The 24,296-nt window shown below is 41.9% G+C and overlaps 1 long non-coding RNA gene across 2 annotated transcripts in view; it reads right to left on the bottom strand.

Annotated features, from left to right (window-relative positions):
- LOC119143394 overlaps window positions 1-1,772 on the bottom strand; it is a 67,138-nt gene extending 65,366 nt beyond the window's left edge. For both annotated transcript variants that reach the window (XR_005102693.1, XR_005102694.1), the window contains exon 1: window positions 1,532-1,772. This is a non-coding gene — a long non-coding RNA (uncharacterized LOC119143394). The remainder of the gene's footprint in view (window positions 1-1,531) is intronic.
- Window positions 1,773-24,296: the final 22,524 nt, after the last annotated feature.

The raw sequence follows: 24,296 nt of genomic DNA, 5'->3' as shown, positions 1-24,296 counted from the left end.
GGTACTTCAATAGTCTTACTCACCCAGTGCAACAAAGCACAGGACAGCAATCTCCAAGATGCTAAGGACCAGAGAAGTTACAATGTGCTGTATCCTAACACAGAGAACCAATACAATATTTCCTTCCTCTCTCACTGAGACAGTACAGCTTCTGGAAACAAGCTGGCACAGATAGGGCTGACTCACGTATCTTCACCTGATCTTCCTCTACTAGAATGGGTATGGGTGGAAGCAGATTATGTCTGCACCACCACGTACCCACAGTCCACCCAATGCAGTGATGCAGTTATGAGTGATGCCCACCTGATGACCACAACAAAACTGAGATTTGACAGCTCTCTACATCAAATTCACCAAGTGCCTGTATTTTGGTTAGTCTTCCCCAGAAAGAAGAGTCCAAACAGATGATTTCGTCATCTTTTTCTAACTCATGAAAGAGAGAGAATTTTATCCTATGTAGGTTCCTCAAACATGTTTATCACTGTTAGCTGAGCACCATCCAGAAAAAAGGAAGAGGAGCTATTGCAAAGAAATCCAAGGTTGATTACTACCATCCTGCTCACTGACTGACTAATTCCTGCTGCCAGGAACAGCAACTTGTTTGGCCCTCCTTTCTTTTACCATCTTTCCTTCCATTGTTCTTCTACTGTCTGGTGAAGTTACAACTTCCACCCTTCCCACTTCGATAAAAAAGGCAAATAGAAAAGATATTCACCAGAATATACACATGGTTGCCTTCAATAGTGCTTTGTGGAATGGCTGTGCTCGTGAACGTGGCAGTCAGCAGCGTAATGTGGAGGGAGCACTGCTTGTAAATGGAACTTCTTTCTGATTTCACTATTGTTTCCAGAATTTCCATGGCTCACTTTTAGTTGAAGAGATGTTTCTGCCACATGGAGCTAAAAGAGCTTTTTAGATGTGTTTGAAGGCTGTTAGCCACCATCATGTGCCAGCCCTTCTCTCCTTGTGTTCTGTAGCTACTTCACATCAAGCACCAGCGGTCTCTGCACTTGCTGCTCTCCTCTTGATCCAAAAGCTTTTCCTATTCTTCAGTTTGCAGATGTGGTCTGGATGAGGACCAGTATCTAGCTGAGGTGTGTACAGTAAAATAATCACTCCAGACACAGAAAGGCAACTTACGCCATGCACACATTAAGCTGGCAGTGTTTAACTGGCACCCAGATAATAAGCACATCTACTTCACTGCAAAACATGGTCAGGATTTGTAGCCATGAAATGGACTTGATAGCCTTTAAATTCTGTTTTACTGTGCTGGCTTACAGAGATGGCTTGGAGCCGATGTGGCAGCTCATTAACACTCAGTTAACACTTCTCTATATAGCACAGCATTGACTTTTACATTTTCTTATTTTCAGGGGAGCAATGCATGTGGAATTAAAGGGAGGGGTAATAGCTTAAGACACAAAATATTATGAACAAATCAGTTTTAAAAACATAGAAATAAAAAAAGCTACAATATACTGAAAGTACCATTTGTGAGTATAGAGTCCAGGAGAAGCATTACTTTTACCTTGCCAAGTTTCCGATGCATATGATTCATTCTGAGAGTCCCAGCTTCAGGTACCAGAGACAGACATCTACAGAGGAGCAGTTTGTTATCTGAGGAAGCATGCATCTAAATCAGCTTCTGTTTTCAACCTTATAGTGGCATCTGTTTTATTTAAAAAACCTATAACTCAGTTTTAACTGTTAGGCTGCAAAACTGGGGAGAGTGCAACTCTCTTTCATGGTGTAGCCTTCAGCCAGAATGATCTTTTCTCACACTAAAGCAGTAAAAGAGGAAGTGAAAATGTCAGGCTGTGTTTGATTGCCAGAAAACTGCCTGTTTCCCATAAGAAAAGAGTAATTCCCATGTGAAATGCGGGTCTTGTCTACTAGTTGTCTCAGACCTCAGACAGCACAGTGAGAGTGTGCAGGAGGTTAACAGGCAGATTATCTTCCAGCCTTCCCCACTGCAACATCTGTCTGTGTTAAAGAGCAGCCTTGCACAGCACGTGCTGAAATCCCACTGAGGTTGCTCTCCATCCACATGAACCCCAGCCTAGCAGCCACCAGGGATCTAACAAAGGATCGGCAAGCAACAACCTGCAAAGTGACCAAAGCTAACCAGGGAGGAGGCGGGCATGCTGAAGGTGGCCAGCAGATACAATGACAGCCTACAGCTCCCCAGGGTAACCCCCCCTCCCTGCCTCAATGACTTTTATCAGACAGCCTCTCCTGGAGTGCTCAGCAGAAACAAAAGCTGCTTCTCTCCACACAGGGCTTTGCCAGGCAACATTTCCACTCTTCCCCCATCCAGGTTGAGCCTGCCAGGAGAGAGCTGAACTTTTCTGGCAGAAGGAGGTACCCTCACACTCCCCAACACCTGCAGGAGGTCATGAGTCTTTTAAAGGTCTGTTTCTTGCTAATCCAGGCACCCTGTGGACACCAGGGGCCTGAGTGAGCTGCACAACAGGATGCCCCGCAGAGCTACCGAACTAGTTTTAAGAGAGCCAGCGCGGTAGCAGGGGAAGCGTACTACATTACTACACGGCTCCACCTGGCCCAATTAGCCCCACTGGAAACCACTTTGGGTGTCTTTGTGTGGCCTTGCATTGTGCCAAGTAAACAAATACATACCACACATTTGCAAAGACAGCCTTTACAACTACACCAGAAATGTTCATGCACAGATTGAATCATTAAGCAGATTTCAGCTGGATGGCTGTGCATGAACTCTGGCATTTCGCACATGGAGGATGGCAGGCAGCAACTGAAGAAGCAGCTCCTGGCCTCTGAAGGGGGCTCATCTCACAATGAACCAGTCCCACCTGCGGAAGCTAAAGGGCGCTGATCTTTCTTTTGGAAATGTGATTGACAATGGAGATGGAAAGCAGTAGAAAAAGCAGTGAAAGATGATAAATTCAGACAGAATTATCTTTTTGGTTAGTGACCAAGAGGAATGCCTCCATGTAATGCAATGAATTCCTCTTTGGTGGAGGGGCAGATGGGACAAAGCCCAGCCTGATGCAACCTGGGGTTTTGCTTGTATTTGCAAATGAAGTAACTATAAAGAGGACTTTTAATGACCTCTACTCTTCTCTTTTCCTTTCTCCCTGGATAGCCCTAAAAACATTCAGCTGCAGGCATCTTTCTAGTTGATCAGTCAGTGCTGGGTATCTTGAGCACTTTCTTCCCAGGTATTTGATAAACTGTAATTCATCATAATACCACCTTTGGTTTTATTTTTTTCAGATCTACCACTAATCCAGTGGGGTATATTCCATCCTCGAAAAGCAGTAAAATCCTTCATATTTTTAACCAATAAATATTAAATGACACCTTATTTTTTAATATTACATCACTTATATATTCAAAAACTGATTTCAAGTATTGATCCAGATGTAAGTTAGAAATTTAACATCTCCATATTCTACATTCTCCTCTAATTCTCACCTTATCAGCTGGACGTTGGAGGCTCAGAGTTTCCAGCAGGAAGAAAAAACATTTTACTTCCCCCAACCATAGAAAAAGCAAAGTAATTTCACAGAACATTTTACATGAAAAATCCAGCTTTGCATCTCCTTTCACACTCCAGAACATCCCAGATCAGAAACAGAAAATACTTAGGGCCTCATAAGTTGGCAAAATATGACTCTGTTACAGCAAAATAAAAAAGTGCACCTTGCCACAGGAAGGATCTCCCCCATTTAATACTGTGTCCCTGGCCAGACTCCTTTTCATAAATGGCTGAATTATCTTATATGATACCTCATCATCCCTGTCTCCCTCTCACAAAGAAGTTATAAGCAACTTAGGCTATGTAGAATGGAAAATTGCAACCCCAACCATTAAAGTTTGGTTAAAAGGTCTGAAAAATGTTACAGTGGGAGGTGTCAAGTGAGCTTAAGTCAAAGAGTTACTACCTGCTTCACCTGTAATGTCTTCATTATTGGAGCCTTGGAAATTACAGTGATAGCTGCTACTAAAACACCTCAGACTAATATCCCTACATTAATCTCTTTTTGTGATATTGGAAAAATGCCTGTAAGCTAATAAGTGCTCAGCACATGGGAGGATCAGATTTGATATAAGTGAACTATTTTTTCTGGGGCTTTGGCAATTAGCTACATACATAAGAAGCAGAAAATAGGACAAAACCAGCAAAGTAATATGAAAGCATGTGATTTATTAAAAGACTTACAGCTGAAGAATATGAATGCCCCCTTTTTGTCTCTATATGTGATGTACCAGCCCCTCTTGCATAGCTCTTTGAAGGCAGAGAATCCAGAAGTAACAGCTGAATTCTCAAATCAAAAGGCCAATGAGCTGGAATATTCCCCTCAAAAGAGATGATGGTGGCTTTATTGAAATTACTTTCCAAGAAGTGGCTGGCTCCCAGAGCATGGTGGGGGAGCCAGCCATCTCTTGGAACAGATTTGACATAAATGAGGAATAATCCAAGGCTGTGTCCATGCCAGACAGGCCTCTTGTCATCAGCCTATGCACTGCTGGGATGTTTAGCCTCAGGACCCCTGACTCCAGGAACATGGGCTTCCCCCTTGGCCAGTGGCTTCACTTTGGCTCATTCAGAATAAGTAATCAACAGTAGCACAACCAGGATTTTCAAGAAGGTATGTGGTGGGGCATAATGAAAGGGAGCCTGAGCCTTAGGGAAGAGACTACAAGACAGCATTGCTAACTAATGCTGCTAGCAACAAAGCTCTTCCACAGCATCTCCTCTGCTGGGAATGAGCATGATTACCAGCCAAGCTTACATTCCAGTAGGCTGCAGGGGTATTTGAGCAAAAAAGCCATCAGATACCCTGAATGGAAGATCACCTTGCTCTTGCCAGTCTGCCCAATGTAGGTGAGCTGCTATATTTACAGATGCCTTGGTATACAGAAAAATGAAATAACTACAAGTAACTGCAAAAGCACCCCACATTTACCCAGTATAAATAAACTTGTAACACATCTTGCACACAAACTGTTTGGGTTCTTTAGCATTCAGTACTGTGGTTCAAGACCTCATAGAACAAAAGAAAACAGCACTTAAAGAACCTTCTGTTTGTTTCACTATACAGTACATACAATACAAACTTTGCATCCAAATCTAGCAGTAAGTCTTTGTTGCTTTCCATTGTGCAAACTGCCAAGTTGCACGTCAACAGTTACCGTAGCATCAGAGAAAGTTGCACATAAGAGGTGGAATTATTTGCAAACTAAGATGAAGTGTTGATGATTGTGTCCTCTCATACAATAAAAGCATATTTCACTGAGCTCCAGGATGCAGAGTAACAGCATGATCCCTCCTGTGATCTTGCTCAGGGAAAGGTCACTTAGCTAGAGAAATTATATTTACTTTTGGAGCATTCAGCTACATAAGCTACCAGCTGGGAAAAAAGTGTCGCTTCTACACCCCCAACGTGAATTGAAGTTATGAAGGGTTAAAAATGAGAAATGGTGGAAGATGGTTCAATCAACTGATCTGTGCCCACTGCTCCAAAAAGAAAGCCCAAATGTTCCCAAAGTAGGGAGGATTCTCCAAAGCATTTAAAGCCATTCTCTATTTCATAGATGAAAAGGTGCGTACACATCCACGTTACCATGGAGAAAACTACATCTTTTTTCTCCCCTACTTGCACATTTCAGGCTTTGAACTTTAGATTAATACAGGTCATTTTTTACCTTCACCTACCCTTCACCACAACACAGATGTTCCTGAAACAGAAAAGTAAAACCATTTACTAGTGGACCCATAGGGTTAGATTAAAACGCCAAACATTACACTAAAACTCTCAAACCTTTGGCATATTTAAGCCAGCACTGCATTTTTCATGGTACCTATTTTTCTAGCACATTTGGACCAAATTCTGAAGCTGAGCACTCCGGCCAGATTCTGATACTTTTCACAATGAGTAGTGATTTTCCCTTGAAGAGCCCCAAACTCATAGAATTTGTATGAAGAGAGACAGGAATGTGACACTTTCTAGCATTCAAAATCTGGATTAAAGTTCTTATTTTAGAGGTTTGGTCTAGCCCATAATCCAACTCATTTGGCAGCACTTTTTCTTCTAATTGAGATATATAGTTCAGCACAAATGAAACACACAGTTAAAGAAGACACTAAAAAGCCTTTTTCCAACAGTTAATTGAAATTAATTTTAAATTAGTAGAAGTCTGATTATAGAATGATGTCATTTGCATGGACTAACTTCATTCTAACATTAGGCTAAGTCAAACGAACAAAGCTAACGAAGGTGAGAAAAGTAGCAGTGTTTTTAGCTGAAATTAATACTTTCAGCACTGTATGTTAAAATAGGTAATAATCTCCAAATCTTTACTTTGATACGTGCTTTATTTCCATATACACACTAGTGGCAGGACATCAATTAATTAGTAAAATGAAAAGAAAGATCTCTAAGGCAATATTAGCATTTAAAAATTCAAACATCATTGTTCCTTACGCTGTCGTCTTTAATCTTAAGTTTTGCTTTTGGAAACCGAACCTAACTTCTCCAACTCATATATTGCTCAGAGCTCCCTGATGCTAATCTGACTGCTATTCTATAAGGGTTTCAAAAAAGTGAGAACACTTCAAGTATAAAAACAGTACAGAAAGGAGACTATGCAAAACGGTATTTTCTCATTCCTTATGCACCAAAACAGCAAGGGATCTTCATGGCTGCAGTGCACACTGTGATTCCCCAGCTGCTCCCGAGGGAGCTCTCGGAGAACACCACGAATGCATCCCTGCCCCACTGCCCACAAGAGCCAGAGCTTATGTAGGGCTCCGGGAGGGAGCTTCTCTATCTCCCCTTCACACATAGTCAAGGCATCACCAGGGTGCTCATTCAGAGCCAGAATTTAACACTTGCCCTTGGATCCCATGGTTTAGATGTAGTCTCTCTCTATCCACTTTATAGACAAGAGCAGCTGCTCACCACTGCACCCCCAATCCACTTGAGGAAACTCTGATCTGAGAAAATGAGCTGACTTCTGTCCCAAGTCCTGCTTTATCAGTAAAATTTTCTGTTAATTACATTGGAGCAGAAAAGATCTCATGAATTGTTGAATTTGAGGTCCTTTATTATAGAAACTACATCACAAAATCTCTTTCATAAAATTACCAAGCACAGTCTAATAATAAGCTGCTTGCCACCACCACTCTTTCTGGGACATTTTTCTGAAACCTCACTATTTGGATGACTGGGAACCTACTTCTCTTTTTTAGCTTTAATTTATATACCCTTGGGGATTTTTACTACAAGCAATGATAAGCATGCCAAAAAGAGCTTACTTTAATTCTTGAAACCAGCATGAGCGAAGAAGGAAAGTCATTAGGAGAAGGTAGCTCTTGGGAAGTAAGCAAGTTAGGATTTGAACGTATAAGAGAAAATAAGCATCCGCTATTTCCATATTCACCAATGAATGGTCTTAACTGAATTTTCTGGACCTGCATAAACTTTCATCTGGTTTGGTTTTATTACCAGGAACAGGGTTCTATTATTTAGAACTGAGGGAAGCTGTACCTCCACCTCCCCTCTCAGCACCTAGCCAAACACACACACTTCAGATTTATGGATACCAAAGAACTGAATGATGTTTATGAGGACCATTATAGAAAAATTTAGATATAATCCAGCCTAGAAAATGTTCTGCTTAAAAATGTTGATTATTTATTTACAATAGAAAGGGCCATGTGCTTTCACAGATTAAACCCACCATTTTCTACCCAATTCTAGCTGCAAGCAGGAAAGGATATAGAATCTTGAATTTAAGTTCAATTTCTGAGTTGACAAATGACTCGGTCTGCATGCTCACACCAGTCCCTTACTCTCTTTCTGTCTCCATTTCCTCAACTTTAAAATATGGGTAATAATAAATAGTTCTGTATCCCTTGAGTGTATCTTAAGCTTAATTAATTCAATGCTTTACGAAGTGCTTTCTGATGCAGAGATGGGAGTGCTACACATATCCAAAGGATTCTATTTTAGACCATTTGTAAATAAATAAAACTGTACTTTTTAGATCTTATTTTTAATACAGAATAGGAATGACCTGGCCTCAAGTAATCTTCTCTCATGGAAAAGGCATTGGAAGCCAGGTCTGTAGCCAGCATTTTCTCCCAGGTCAGTAGTTCTCCCTTGCCTGGGGAATGTGAGAACGTGGCTGCAGGCCAGGCCTCTCGTGCACAGAGGGAGGGAATTGGAGCACCAGGACTCTGGCCAGCACTTGCCAACCAAAGCTGCACTTTTCTCATAGAAAGCTAATGGGAAAATGCATGTGCACGCCAACAGGTCTTGCTCAACTGAGAGCTCTGCAGCTGTCCTGCTAGGAAACAAACGTGACACAGGGGCAGCAAATTATATGAGAGCTCAGGGGCCCCTTGTACCTTCAAGGGAGGGGAAGCAGAGGTCAGAAACTTTGGCCGGTCTGGTACTTCACTAGGACTACAGCTCCGCAAATCAGATTGCTTAAGGTAGAACACGATTTCTGGAGCTGATGCTCCACTGCAAAGCCAAAGATGAGAAGCCCAAGATGGGACCAAGTTTTTCAACCAGGGTTAAAGTGGTTATATTTATTTAGCTGCAAATGTGTGTGGAGTAGGGAAGGAACAAGAATTATCGGTCTACTAATTCTTAGTCAGGAAGGGTCTATCACTCTCTAAACCTAAAGTAACCAGGGCAACTAGTATGCTTGCTGGTTTTGCTCCTACACGTTACAGTGAAAATTAATCAGAAGGTGGCTTCTGGCTAGCCATGATGTTTCTTTAAAATGAAAGAATGATTTCTCATGGACAAAGCATGGCCAAGCAGTTAAGCAGCACGTTTAGACTCAGGAAGCCCAGGGTCCACTCCTCCTACTGGAGGCATAAGATCGGTACTTGTATTTTCTGCCAAGCTCATCACTGGGAATGGAAAGTGCCTCACACTATTTTAAGTCACCCCATCTCTATGTCTCAGTCCCCCATGTATAAAATGGGAGACAATAGCAAAGAAGTCTCTCAGGGACTGTGAGATGCTCGGATGCTAAAGAAAGAGAGGCCATATGTGTTCCTAAAATAAGTAACAGCATGGATAGGGCTATTTTGGGACGACAGAGCTGTGCTAGCTTTGCATGCAACTGCCTCCACCGCAGCAGAAATAAAAGCTATAGGAGTTTAAAAAAACATGTATACACATATACATATGCCTGTATGTTACGTTTCTAAGGTAAATGATTTTGGGTTTTCCACGGCTCAGGTGATAGTATTCAGAAATTCTGGCAGCTACTGAGCTCCACTTTAAGCGGCATAGATAAAGCTATGAGCTAGTGTCAGGTAGCGCAAGAGTTATGGCGTTACCGGTTGGTATAGTTTTAAGGGTGATGGCCAGGGAAAGGGACAGTGGTTTGGTGGTTGCCTGGGGCACCTGGTGTACCCTGGCCACCCACACAGGCGGGGAGAGTAAGGTGAACACCAGTGCCATGTGCCGCACCAGAGTGGTGCAGTGAAGAGCCAGTGATGGTGGTAATGCTGTCTCATTTCAGCAGGCTTCTGGCTGAGGCTCTAAATACCAGAGTTAATCACCTAACGTGCCTAGTGGTGGCTCATGCCCTTCTGCAGGTCTAACTTTTTATACCTACCTCTGAATGATAAAAGATAAAAGCTTTGAAATATATAGGTATAAAATGAAGAGCATGTGGGGCACACATACAGCTTATGGCTGTTTGCCATCATGAAGGTTTCACAAACTTGGTTTTCCTTGTCAAGTACAGCAATGCCCCAGACTGTGCCATAATCCAAGTAGCAGGGAGAAAAGACAACAGACAGGATCACTTGAACTTGTAAACAGACTTTCAGCAACTGGAGATGAGAGCAGGTCACAACAGTTGCTGAATGCATGTCTGGCACCTAGGTACCTCATCACCCAGAAATAGTTTAGGTATTTATTTAGATATGGACTTAGAAATTTGGCTTGTGTTCAACATAGAGATTTAAGTCTGATTTGATCAAGTATCTCAGAGTTTCACCTCACAAACTGGTCTTTTGTATGTGTGTATTAACACATACAGTCATATGATACATTTCTTGTTGTTTAAATTAGAAATGTTACAGTGATGTTCACCGACTTTTAAATCCCTGAACAGATGCAAAAACCAGAGGACTGTGAAAATTTCATGTTGAAAATTAGCCATGTTTCCCCAAATCTCAAAAACACTCACATTTGTGTTAAATCGGTTTACATATAATAATTTATTTGCTCTTATTTATGGGTAGTTCTAAGGCTTCTTTACCAGCAAATAAAGCGTATAGGTACGTGTACATGCAAGATAAATCATTAGACCAAATTGCTACAATCAACATAATTTTGACTCAGGGCTCAGCTCTGAAAGGTGCTGAGCACCACAGCCAGATGCACTTGAAGTGAAGAGAATGAACGTGTTCACAGAGATCAGTGTAATATAACATTAAAGACAGAGACAATTGGAATGACTCGCTATATTGGGCATAATTGCAAGGTTTTGGTAGCAGAAGAGGCTGCAGGGGTGACCTGTGTAGAAGAAGAAGAGGGACTGCCCTGTGCTGGTCACAGCTGTTTCCAGCTGGCTCTGCAATGGGCAACACTAACCCACCTGTACATCAAGATTGAACCAAAGAGAAGAGCATATGGTGCCTCAGCAAAAACAGATTTGAGAAAGGTGGTAGCCACCAAACAAGAAGAGATGCCAGAGGAGGAGGGATGCCAGAGTAGGCACAGAACAGGAAGAGATGGCCAAGCAGGGGCAAGAGAGACACCAGAGCAGGAGAGACGCTGGAGAAAAAGGAGGCCAAGAGGAGCCCGATCCAGGGCAAAGTAGGGGCACAGCAAGAAGAAAGGCCTGAGCAGGGGTGCAGAGTCTCTGGAGCAGGTATGCCTCTGAGGGGACTGTGACCTGTGGAGGAACCTCATCAGAGCTTTTGATTAAGAAACAAGGAGCACTAAAAGAAAAGGAAAAATCGTGCACTGACTGCCTTCTCCTGTGACAACCATCGTCTTATCAAAGGGATGAAGCATGTGGGGTGAGCAGTGAGGGGACTGTGGATAGGGAAGGGGAGGAAAGCTTTTGTGCAGGGAAGTGGTATTTTCCCTAAGTGTTTGTATTTCTCAATACTGGAATCAGTACTTTAAAGTTTAACTGCAATCAACTAAATTCTGTGAAATTCCCCAACTCAAGACTGCCTTTTTGTCTGCAACACTTGCATAACAAAAGAATCAACCAAAACCTTTATTCCAAACCTGAAATAACTACCTACAGTTTAGAAAAACCGAGAACCTTTGCCCTCAGCTGTCTGTCTCCATGTTTTCACCATACTTACCCCAGATCCAAACAGGCCTGCGTTTTATGAATTGGACAATGCCCAATAACTATGGGAATTAAAAGATAATAATGTGCTAAAACACTGACTGCCAGAGTTAGACAGACACAAGGGACAAAAAGAAATGTTTTTTCCTGATTATCCAGCTGCTTTGAATTCAGCTGAAACACAGTCTCTCTCTGAGAAACTAAGTGAAAATGGCTCTCACCGTGCAAAGCCCACCCGCCTGCTCACTCGGGAGGGACTCAGCCAACCCAGGACATGGAAGAAGTGACATGAGCTTTCTGAGGAGGGGGCCAGATTGCTCCCTGTGCCAAGATATGTTGAGCCCAGGAGAAGGGATGGGATGCTAGGGAGCCCATGCTGATTCTCAGATGATGCTGGCCCTCGCCCAGGCTTTTTCATCACAGGGTGCTTGAACTTATGAGAACTGGACAGGGTCCCTGCAGGGCTGGAACTAGATCAGCACCAAGAGACTGGAGTTTCTTTCTCCAGTTTCATTTCCCTTGGCATGTTGAGGATCCCCCATTGCCAGACTGACCAGCTCAAAAGCGATAAGGAGTTTGAGAATAAGCCCTGATGGTTGTTTAGCACTCACAACAGCTAGATAGACCTTGGAGTTTCCCCACTTTTTCCACCCTAAACACAGGAGTACTGCAAATGCTAAAGTTAAGGTAAACTCATATTTTCACCACAGCCCCTGAAATTCTTCCCCACATATCCCATTTCTACCAAACAGGTTCAAACATAAGTATTTTGTGGACAGAAGCTAGAAAAGGCCAGGAACTTTGCAGAAAGCTCTTATGGATGATTTATGGGCAGACCATTGCTAATTCACAAAGGGTGTCCAATTTTTAAGTATGATTGCCTTTTCAGTCACTCCACAGAGCTCCAGATAAAACAAGGCTGGGATTAGCACTTTAGGGGATGTATAACCAACAATCAGTAAAGCTGAGGTATGCAGACACTATTTATCTCAATGAAACTCTTTCTACATTATGATGACCTGAATTTAATTACATCGCCTTCATTCATCAGCTGACATGCAGTCTCTCCAGTTAGATTGCCTCTCAGAGCATTGAACTTGCAGTATAACCAAGAAGACATCAGCCCTTAAATCATCTTTTCTAAAACATGGAAACACACAAGCTCTTTTAGGTAACAAGATTTTTTTTTCTTTAATAGGGCCTCTTGGTTTGGCATGTTGAGTCTAGTATACCCACGTCCTGTAAAACTTTACTGGCTTATTTGTTTTGCGCAAAGTAGCACAACACAGCTGCTCTTTATGGACTGAAACTTTTACCTGGCACTGAAGTGATCCTTGGCTTCATTTTATAAAGCTGTGGAAAACCTCAATCTATGATTATTTTGTTAGCTTTAAAAAATACTTCTGTTTTCACATGCCTTTAGTACTCTAATTGTGCTGGGGAGTTAGCTGCATAATTTCCCTGTGTTGATTTGGAAACTATTCTTTCTGCCATAAGATCCATGTGTGTGTTTGTAGCATGGAAAGTTCCAGTTTGTGATTCAAAAGCTGCCATTCAATTAGATATGGACATTTCAACTTCAGTTTGGCAAAAACACTATACAGTGATTTCCCAACATCACAGATGCTTTATCTGCAAACAAACCCTCCAGATGCTCATGCTGTCACATACATACTGTTGAAGACTGTCCAACAATGCTCCAAGATCCTAAAAGCATTTACAAAATCAAGCTCAACTGCATGCACCAACAGAGAAGTCACACTGAAATACGATGAGAGTGAGGACACTGCAATGAAAGCAATGACCACAATGGGCAGGCACCAGCAGGAGCTGAACACCTCTGGACAATAAGCTCAGGGTGCAAACGGACCTCCAAAAGTCCCAGTTGTTTTGTTCTTCATTTTGACAACCAATCCATCATTTGATTTTAAAGACAGGCAAGAACAGGTTCAAAGCATTTAGGGCCTGACTCAAAGCCCCCCTGTAATCAGAAAGAAAATGCCATTGCTGTAGGGGTTGGTGGTATAAGTCTGTGATGTGTATCTGAGAAAACATCAATTAAAAGGTTATAAAACAAAAATTGTCAAATTTCATGTGGAAAACTTTTTTCTAAAGCTTTATTTTTCATATTAGCTTTAATTTTGCTTGTAGCCCTTTCTGTTTGAAATTTTGCTGCTTGTATCCATGACCTAGACCTTACAGAAGAGAGCATCATTACAGTCAGCTGCAAGGAACATCCATCACAGACAAGCCCCCAGCCTTGCCCAAATACAACTCTGTTTCTTAGGCTCCTCAGAGAAAGACTGCAGCCTCACCCTCATAAGTAAAGAGGAAAAAGGTCCTTGTCATCATGATGACAGTTCACAGCAAGATACAAGGAACAAAAAAAAAATATCGTTGCCTGAACCCATCCATAAGGGAACAGGCAGTTTCTGGGGGCTTCTCTGCAAGGAAAACCACCACCACCACGGGGTTTTCCCCTACAGCAAGAGAAATCACCCCCAAACTCTCCCCATTGAGACTGCACTTCTGCAAAAGTCATCTCCCAGCGGAGAAATGGAGCAGCCCATTACCCTGCTCAATACCAGCTAGAGGGAGAGAAGATTTTTCACTCATTATTTTCTAAGTTCTGTTTCTGTCAGGGGAAAGGGCTCTGGAACACTGTCTGGGCCATCAGTAGAGGAGGGTGGGGGTTGCTGTGAAAAGGAAGAGATGAACAATCAAAAGCAATCAAATCATGTAACAGCAGTGTTTGGAAGAATGTGGGGAATGAAGAGGGGTTTGTCTCAAAATTGCTTTCAATGCAATGTGTTGAGAGATACATAATACCGGATGGAAACACCAGTTCAGTAAAACATTAAGCAGGTACTTAATGTAAAATTAAAGATAAAATAAAAATTAACTGAAGGCAAGTGTAATCCACAAACTTCTCATGAGTCTTTTCAGCTAATTCTTTGCCTGGATTTATTGCTTACTTGACCCAAGAAACCACCATTCCCATTTTTCTCTTCTAGGAATGAGCCAAAATCGCTTTTTTCCACCCTTCCCCAGAAAACTACTTTAGTAAAAAAAGAAATATTCTCCACTTTCCTTCTTATGGAGAAGACGTGGGGTTATACCATGGACTTCAACAGATGCTCATAATTACACAAGTGTTTTCCTGAATCAGAGTTTGGAAGAGAAAATGATATATAGCAGTGGAATGCTAATTATAACCCACTGAAGTCACTGGAGAAGGCCTAGCAGTACTATGGCTGAATTTGGCAGGGCATGAGTATATGCCAAAGGTTTGTTTTAAAGGACAAAGTTACCAAATGTCAAAAGGACAGAATTAGTATACTTGTATATATTCTTATCTCAGAATGCTGTGTGCAGATTCTGCAATAATGACTGATAAGATCTCTCAGGTTCATCTGTGCCATCAGTACTCTTTAAAGGCACAGGGTAAACTATCTTCCAAAGCAAGCGTAATAGATTTTGGATCTGAAAAATATTTAGCTCCCAGGACAGTAGCTATATGTGCAGACACAAAGCAGAACTGGGAAGCATGTTAATCTGACCAACTTGATGTTATCCCAAGGGTGGGAAATCTTTTCCTTGTCAAGGGTCAGAGACCCGTCTAGCCCCATTACCACTCACCTTACCTAAAAATGAAAAGAATCCCACAACATGAAATTAAGAAACAGGTCACAGCCAGCCCACAGCCAGTATTTCCCATCCCTGCCCTAAATGAAGCTTTGTGGAGCATGAACCTTATCTTCTTGTCTCTAACTGTAAAGCCTAATGCACATAAATATCACACTGTAAAAAATGCAGTTTACATAGTGGAACAGTACAGGTTCTGAAATGGCCCACACTTCTGTAAGTACTGTTCTGTTCATAGCCTTGTTTATGGAACATAATGTGTAAAGACTTTCTGCAGACTTAGAAAACAAAGAAAAAGAAAGGTTTAAAGATTTAACTACCATATGGATTTCAAAATGAGGCAAGGTTTTTTCCCAGTCTTCCTGATGTAATTCCTGATACATTTGCCTGATTTACAAAATAAGAAAAATAATGCTCACTCTTCCTTTCTGCTTCACTAGGCTGCTATGAAGACCATACATATACTACACTGAATATGCAAAATAGTATTTAACTGTGATATTTGATCCCACATTCAGTAATCAGAAAAACATGTTCCTTTAAATTCCATCTAGTTTTACTGAAAAATTATTTGCTTCAGAAAATTTCTTTCTGGCACTTTCAAGAACTGTATTGTGTGATAACTTTGTTTTATTCTCATCATTTATTGGCTTGTTAAGCCATTTCATTTAGTGTTAATGATGCAAACCATCTTGTTTAATGCTTTGATGCTTCCCAACATATTATTGCTTTGGTCTGCAGAATAGGGCACTTTTAATATCTCTATTTTAAAAAACATAATCATTATTTAATTTTTATTACATAAGTTTTACAAAAATGCCGTCTCATAACAAGTAATTTGTATATTAACTAATACCACAACAGCTTTTAAAAATCATTGCAGTGTTCCAGAGCATTGGCCTAAGACATCATAGCAAGAATTTTATGAGCTCTTGTGTCTGGGACAAGTACTGTGATTTATCCACACTACAATGTCCCTTTTTAGCAGCCAAACACAGTACAGAGCAATGCAGTGTCACTGCAGCATCACTACACTGGAATGCCTTGTTTATTGTCATGGGAATGTTCTAGGCAGAAGTTTTCCAATGAACGAGACAGTGTAGCATTGGGGGCAACCTTCACTTGAACAAAGTTCTTTGTTCAATGTCAAGAGAAAGTGACTTTTCTGATTCTAAGAGACTGTTGACAGCAAAAACACAGGCTGGAGCAAGCAGCAGTGGCAAGCTGAGCTGCTTCAGGGGAATACTGCAAAGCTCTTTTATGACAACTACAAACCTGCTGGTGGGGCATCAGAGGGACTACACTGAGATCTCAGCAACAGAACTGCCAATGAATACAGCCCTCTCTTTGTTACTAGAGGTAAGACCAAGCCCTTGCAACCTTACATGGGAGAAAGAAATGGGGATAGGTTGAAAATCCAGAATTCTTGCATGGCGGCACAGAAACATAGCAGGGGTACTTTGCTTTACTCTATGTACTCAGGCTGCAATCTCCCAGCCACTCTTCACAACACCACCACGACCTATATGTTAACTTGAACCAGAAATTTCTTGTTACTTGAGTAGTTCTTCAACTTTACCAGGTAATTATAAAACCTCTTTGGCACCAGAATTGCTTTGATGTGTGTCAGACCCATTGTTCTGACCTCACTTACTCCTTTCAGGCAGATGTCTCTGGCATCATAGACAGTCAGCCCTGGACTGGCCCTGCTGCTGACATTTCTACCTTGTTCCTAATGGATGTAGCAGTTCTTCGGGCTTCACTTATGTTTTGAATGGTTTATAAGAAGGTAAATGTTTTTAATGCGCTCCAAGAACAGACAGTATAGAGATTCAAGAAAAAAAAGACTGAATTCTGCAAATTTACAACAGACATTCTCTGTTACATGATTAGTATATGTAAGAATAGTGTACAGTGCCTGTGTAGTAGGGTCTCAAAAAAAGTAACTTTCTATCAGCAAGGTCCTTGTTTTTATAGGTCTTACTGTGTTTTATTTTTTTTTTTAAGAAATAGAATAAGCAAAATTTATATGACTTTTTGGTGGGGGGTTTTTTGTGGCTTTTTTTTTTTTTTAAATCCTTGCCCCCACTATTCCAGGTTACAACTTTTCCTTTTCCATTCTAATAGTTCCAGTAATCAAATTGCTTACTTCAAGGCTCTATTTCTTCTTGCACAATTCTCAGCTTTGGTTGTGCCATTATATGAAAGACATTTTTGTCTGACATTTCATAGAGGCTTATGGGAATAATACACTTCATGCACCACCTTTGTATTTCATTTCAAGCCACTAAAAAGCAAACTTCATTCAGCCTCATTGAGGTTATCTGTCTTATCCCAAGTCCACACTGGCTAGGAGAGCTCTTTCACACAACTGCCTTGCATTTTCCATTGCTAAGGCTGCTTCCTTACTCACAGCTCAGCCCTTTTGACCAGTTTCTCTCTTTCACTTTTTGTCTTTTTTAAACACAGGGGACCTGCATAATAGTTATTTTAAATCTGACAGCAGCTCTCCAATAACCCAATGACTGACAGAAAACCACGAGATGGAAATCAGCTGAACAAGTCTATAATCAGTTTGGGAGACCGCTAGGGAAAGTACCCAAAGCAAGCACCAAAATTTAAAGAAACTGTTAAATGAGACACAGATATTGCAAGCGTGAAAAGCCTTTCTGTGGCTTACGGCTGAAATGCTGAATCCTTCTTTACCCTCCCAAAGGTGTATGTAGCTACACTGTGGTTTCAAATTCCATGAGGTAAGATGCAATGGAAAAAGGGTCGTTTTCTCAATAATACATATTGTGTATTAGCAAAAGCATTCTCATTATCTCCCTTAAGTTCACAATTTGGTCTTACAGATGTTCACTATTACACTGCCATCCCTTCAGCTCTCAAGCACGCTATCTCCTCCCACAACAAGGATCAGTAACAAATGAGACCCAGGACGCAGTGCAACTGAGTACAAGTAGAACTGGCCTGATTTTCCCAAACACTAAGTGACTACTAAAGAAAGCGTGATTAACAGGAGAACGGTCAGCGTGTTTGTATTCAGGTATCTCATTTGGAAGCCCGATTTGAAGGGCACAGAAAAGAAAAATGACTAGTGGATACATAGTCACTTAATTCAGGTATGAATCTGTGCTGGTGCCTAGACAGTCCGACGTTCAGCTAGTGGCTCCTGCCTCACTGCTTGCAGCAGTGTCGACGTTTGTATGGCCACACCACTTACAGAGCTGATCTCACCGAGGAGTGACCCACCCCAGAGGAAGAAAAGCTCCCTCAACTTGAGCTTCAGCACAAGGGAGAGAGCACAAACAAGGGGAGGGAACCAGGAATTTTTCTGGCAACAGCAGCAACCAGATTAAAATGACTGTTTAATCATGGCTCCTGACCTTAGAGGTAAGGCCAAGAGGTGCAACGCAGCCTGTGCTAATCAAATGCTATCAGGGCACCGAAACAGGGAGGACTGCACTTCCCCTACTCCCCTCCACGAACTCCTGCCCCCTCCCTTGCCCTAGCTTTGATAATCATCTCACCTTTCAACAAGTCAGTTCAGCTTCCTGAAGTTTAAGAAAACCAACTCCCCACAAGAGCTGGGTCAGAATAACCATGCAGTAAACTGAGAGGAGGCCCACAGCCAATGTGATACAGAGGGGGAGATAACCAGACTTGGGGGAGAACAGAAACATTGCCACACCTTTCAAAAGCAAAAAGCTATAAGCTTAGATCAGCAATCTTCACACTAATGGTTGCAATGATTACCTTCAAATTATAGGACACGTCTAAAGCACGTGGACTCTTCAACAGGAGCTTCTATTGAGCTCAAGATGGAGATAACATAAAAGCTTAATGACAACAAATTATATTTTAAGTCTTAACTACTCCATTGTTAACCATTTTAGTAGAAATAGCAAGCTAAGGTGTTTATCTGCTGGTAGTGACTTTTCCCCTGGGTGAACTTCAATTAAATCTCTTCAAGCATAGAATGTCAAATTTAACTCTCTCCCTCTCACCACATCCTAAATCTTCTCAAACTGGAAGAAGAGGTGCATTTCCAGAAAGGCTGAGTAGTCACAACAGGATATTAGGTTTGTGGGGCTGCAAAACACGATAGGTCAGAGCAGAGAGGCCTCATTAACCAAAAGTATAAAAGATCACATTTGTCCTTCTCAGTTGGTGAAGTGATAGCGACAGATTACAGAAGCCAACTCTTATACCTGCTGGCTGTGGAGAAAGTGTAAATTAGCTTTACCCTTCACTGAAATGGAGCCAAAGAACCCTGCCCTCCTGTTACAGCTGTGTATGACATGCAGGTAGTTACTGCCGAGTTGCTTACCTGCTGGCAAGTCACTCCCCAACTTACTGTGTGACAAGTGGCTGACATGCCTACACCTACAAGCTCAGCCTACATTTTGATGTTAATATTAGGCAGCTGTGCCAGAGAAAGGATAATGCTCTTGGAACACTTGTGTATATTCTGTATTTAGGACAGGATGGAGGAATGCCATTTCACAGTACCTAACCTAGTCGCCCAATGGCCCAGTGTCTCCTCTGTAGCTGGTTAGCCTCTAGGGTTTCTTGGAAACTGGGGGAAATTGTAGAAACAAAACTGAATATCAAAGTTGCAGGTGGGAGACCAGGTAGAGAAAGAATTGGAATAGGACAGAAGCTTCTGGGGAGAAGATGATTGGCTGTTTCCCTATTGCACATGACCAAGGCCTGTCTCCTGCTTTACCACTTTTCCACTCCAGAGCTCAGAGCCATGATTGAAAGGATGTAGGAAGGATTTAAGGCTTTTCTAGAAGGTGCTCAGAAACTCTAAGAATGGCTGTATATCAAATAAAAACACAGTCTAACTTACTGTTTTAGGTTTTGGATGGCAAAGGTACCAGCTTTGGTCTTTAAGAAGAATTAGGAACAGAGATGCTTTAAGTGTTGTCAGCTAACATGTGTGACCAGCAGGTCGAGGGAGGTGATTCTCCTCCTCTGCTCTGCTCTCATGAGACCCCACCTGAGTACTGCATCCAGTTCCAGGGCCCCCAACATCAGAAGGACATGGACCTGTTGCAGTGAGTCCAGAGGAGGGCCAGGAAGATGCTCAGAGGGCTGCAGCACCTCTCCTATGAAGACAGGCTGAGAGAGGTGGGGTTGTTCAGGCTGGAGAAGAGAGGGCTCCAGGGACACCTCACAGCAGCCTCCCAGTGCCTGAAGGGGCTACAGGAAAGCTGGGGAGGGACTTTGTACAAGGGCATGTAGTGACAGGACAAGGGGAGGTGGCTTTAAACTGGAAGAGGGTAGATTTAGATTAGGTATAAGGAAGAGATCCTTCACTGTGAGCGTGGTGAGACACTGGCACAGGCTGCCCAGAGCAGCTGTGGGTGCCCCATCCCTGGCAGTGCCCAAGGCCAGGCTGGATGGGGCTGTCAGCAACCTGGTCTGGTGGAAGATGTCCCTGCCCCTGGCAGTGGGGTGGAACTAGATGGTTTTTAAGGTCCCTTCCAAACCATTCTACAATTCTAAGCTTCCATGGTGCAGTTTATGAGACTTTGCAGATTGTAAAATTTAGCCTGGCACTACTGAAGGCAAGTTCTCCCTAATAAGCTAATAAATTGTTGTGGATGACCTCTTGCCTTTTATGAAACCATGTAAGCTCAAACAAGTGGGATAGAATAACTTAAATTCTCCACTGACCTGGAAGGAAACAGTGCATGCCGGTTTCACTGCAGTTCCCACCTAGTTCATTTCCTAGTTCTGACTCAATTTCTGTCATCCACTTCAGTGATGCTCTTAGCCACTGTTTACTAGAAAGGCTGGGTAGTAGGACAGAAGGGACACCAAATGAAGTGCCCCAGACAGGCTGCATTTCAATTAACTTTTGGTTTGAAGATGAAAACACAAACCCGGCGAGGCTGCAACCGCATTTTTGACCAGCAGATGGTGCCAAAAGTGCCCACGATCCCGGGACGCTCATTCAAAATACCTTCCAAAGGCCGCTGGCAAATCTTCACTTTGCTGAAGTCCTTACTGCTGGGATTATCAAGACAAATTGAAGGAAAATGTAATGAACAGATCAACTACAATTCATATGCATCACACACACATATATCTTAATTTCTCTCCATAATTCCAGGGAAATATTTGGTTTCTTTCTCCCAGGCTTTCTTCCTCATTAGTGCTACAACATCAACATTGGGAAGCTGTGTACCTTTAATTATATCAAATACCCTTAAAACCATACTCTCCCCCTACCTTCAATGCCATTAAAAATAGCACATTAATTTTTTTTTATTAAGCTGGCTTAATTAAAAGATAGTGATTAATGTGACTTTGAAACTACTAACATTAAGCAGACTACAGATGACCATCTTCCTCAGAACTGTTACATCAAAATTACATTCTTAGCAGAGTGCAGTGCTGTGTACCAGAACAAAATGTTTGTAAAATACATTTCTAAAAATCCGCTGTGATCACTGAAGGCAGAGAAATCCCTCAGGGGCTGAGAGGGCAGCATAGGCTGAAGTACAGGCAAGAGAGGCAAGGTCCTCCTCCTCTTTCCACTAACTTGCTGTAAGAGCTCAGGCAAGTCAGTCACTTCATCAACACTCTGTTCCAGCCACTACCACTATTCAGACTGCAAACCTTGCAGGCCGGGGACCGCCTTCAGCAAAACTTGTGTACAGTGGCACTCTCACCTCCAGTGAGCCCATAGGTGCTGCCAAAAGTCATAAACAAAGGCACGGAGAAAACTGCTAGAAAACGTCAAGAGATTACAGGAGCTGCATTGCAGGATCTCAGTTTTAACATTGTAACATTTGTTCTGACACATAAAAAAGAAGCATAGTTCTCTTTATATGATGTGCATATAGAACGCAGCAAAAAGAACCCTAAAATGGGCTTCTCATGCATATTTGCAGGCTTTAACTGTAGCTCCGTCCCACTGATAAGAAAGCTAGCAATCTCCTTTTAAGATCACAAAGTCAGCTATTGACTGATAGAAGTATAAGAGAAAGGCACTTTTCCTTCCTTTCACAAAGTAGTACAGAAGACATCTCCACCTTGTAGAGAGGGAAGTACTTCCATTTTTCTTATGATCTGAGTCTTCACGAAATCGGCTCTGACACAGCCTAAGATTTAGCTTATTAACAAGGGGTTTGGGGTTTCTTACTGTTTTCGGATTTTTTTCTGAGCCCTTTAGAAATTGCTTGAGCTGCCTTTGGTTTATTTAGCCTTGATGTTCACATCTGCAGGAACAACTGTTTCTGCTCACACAGACGAAGTCTGTAAATGGGGACAGGAGAGAGGAGACCACAAAGCAATTCAGTGGCAAAGACTAACAACTTTTCACGTGAGACCCGCCTGACAACTGTAACCGGTATAAATCACCAAGCCAGGCACAATCATCTTGTCTCTCATCTCCCAGTCTCCCCATATGTCAGCAGCCCCAAATTAACTGCCGAACAGAGAGTGTCTTTCAAACTTGTCACATGCCCCCACCACACCAGGACAGGGGGTATCCAACAAACCCATACTGTGTTAGGCACATGTTCCATTAGCATGTCAAAGTCAGAAAGCATCACAGGAGCTTCTGTGCATAAATCTTCTGTGAGACTGTAAAGCCTAGGACCAAAAGGGATATTGTTCGCCCCACCGCGCTTCTGAACTTGGTAACACTGAATGGCACCTGGCACTGGGAATCATTCTTTGCCATAGGATACGGCTGGCCTGGTGGCTGCAGCAGCTAGGCGAATATTCTCCAGGTAAAGCACTGTTTTGGAAATGATGGTTGAGACAATTACTTCTGCTAGCAACTACACCTGGTTTAGTAGGGACACAATAAAACCAAATGATAACACAGTAGTCCAGTACAGACAAAGGGCTTTTGACTTAGCCTTTTCCTTGCATTTCCTCTTCTACCATCATCCACAACACTGTTAGCACAGACAAGGCTCTAGGCAAAGGCAGCATCCACACAGCACATGAGCAATTCCTGCTGAGGACATTTTTGCACAGCACACTACTAAAAGAACCAGTGAATACTGGTATTTTGCCTACAGCTGGCACTTTGATTTTGTGACTGCTACTAGCAGTATGTGGCTTTATAAAAATTATTTCTGACCTAATGTGCATGTTGTCTCATTTTTTTACTTGCCCTGAGCAGAAGCTCTGAATGAAATAAGTTTTATTAGAATAATTCTACTGCATGTAGATTTTGTCACAAGTATTGCTTAAAGGATTGCAAAACGCAGCCTCTTCAAAGGACAGCTGGGATCTAAATTAAGCCTAGAGAAAATAGCTAGAACTCTGTCAGCCTGTAAAGTGATGGTATTACTCTCTTATACTGGGCTTCACTGACATACAGATATACCCAGTGGGCACTGAAAACCAGTGTACAGAGTTAGTGAGACTTGACTGTTTCATAATAAAATTTATTGCTTCTACTTACTATTTTCCCAAAGAAGAAACCAAGATGAAAACAGGAAAACACCAGATAGAAGAGAGAATTCTTCACAAACTGTGTTTCTATCATGATTTCAAGAAGAAAAGCAATTCAAGTAGCAGAGAAGGAATACAGGAATATCCAAATGCAGAATTCTGATTTATCTTCTATTTCTAAAATTCATTTATAGTATTGCCAGTACTGAGAGTTCAGAAAAAAAAGGGGAATGTGAACCCTAAAGTCTCAAAGATACAATTCTTGCTGCAAATATGAAAAAATAAGATGACACTGTGGTTCTAGCATGACTTCTAGAGTGACTGTTTTATGGAAAACAGTATCAGCATAATCATAACGAAATTTTAAATGACTGCTAACAGGCATAGATATGAAACACAGAGATAGTAACAAATATAAGAGAAACAACTTATTTAAAACAGTGTTACTCACTTTGCCCCCTTCTTTTACACATCATGTTTGTAAGAAGTCCTTGATTTAGAAGAAGGGACAACCTCTTCCCTCACGTGCTCCTTCCCCTGCTCTGCACTTTCTGCTACATCCCCATCCAAAACACCATCACATCCACCTAATGCTCTCTAGCAGTTTCACAAACACTGCTTTGAGCCACCCTTCTTGCCTTATTTCTACACATTTTTTGGGTGTAGACCCAATCTGAAGGGAGGGGAGGATAAGGGGGAAAATGCAGTTCTACAGCTGCTGCTGTGACAAGGCAATCCAGTGTATATGCATATTTCACGTCCTATGATCACTTATTTCAAACTACAAGCATCTTAGTGCAGGAACTGTATTTTTCCCAGATAGGTTAAACTTTGTGAAACAATGCTAAATTATACACAGTAAACAGCACACTTGCAAAATCAAGCACCCA

Source organism: Falco rusticolus, chromosome 2 (genome assembly GCF_015220075.1).
Source record: "Falco rusticolus isolate bFalRus1 chromosome 2, bFalRus1.pri, whole genome shotgun sequence".
NCBI classification, from domain to species: Eukaryota; Metazoa; Chordata; class Aves; order Falconiformes; family Falconidae; genus Falco; species Falco rusticolus.
The sequence above is the reverse complement of the archived record's forward strand: the minus strand, read 5'-3'. Positions and strand labels throughout refer to the sequence as shown.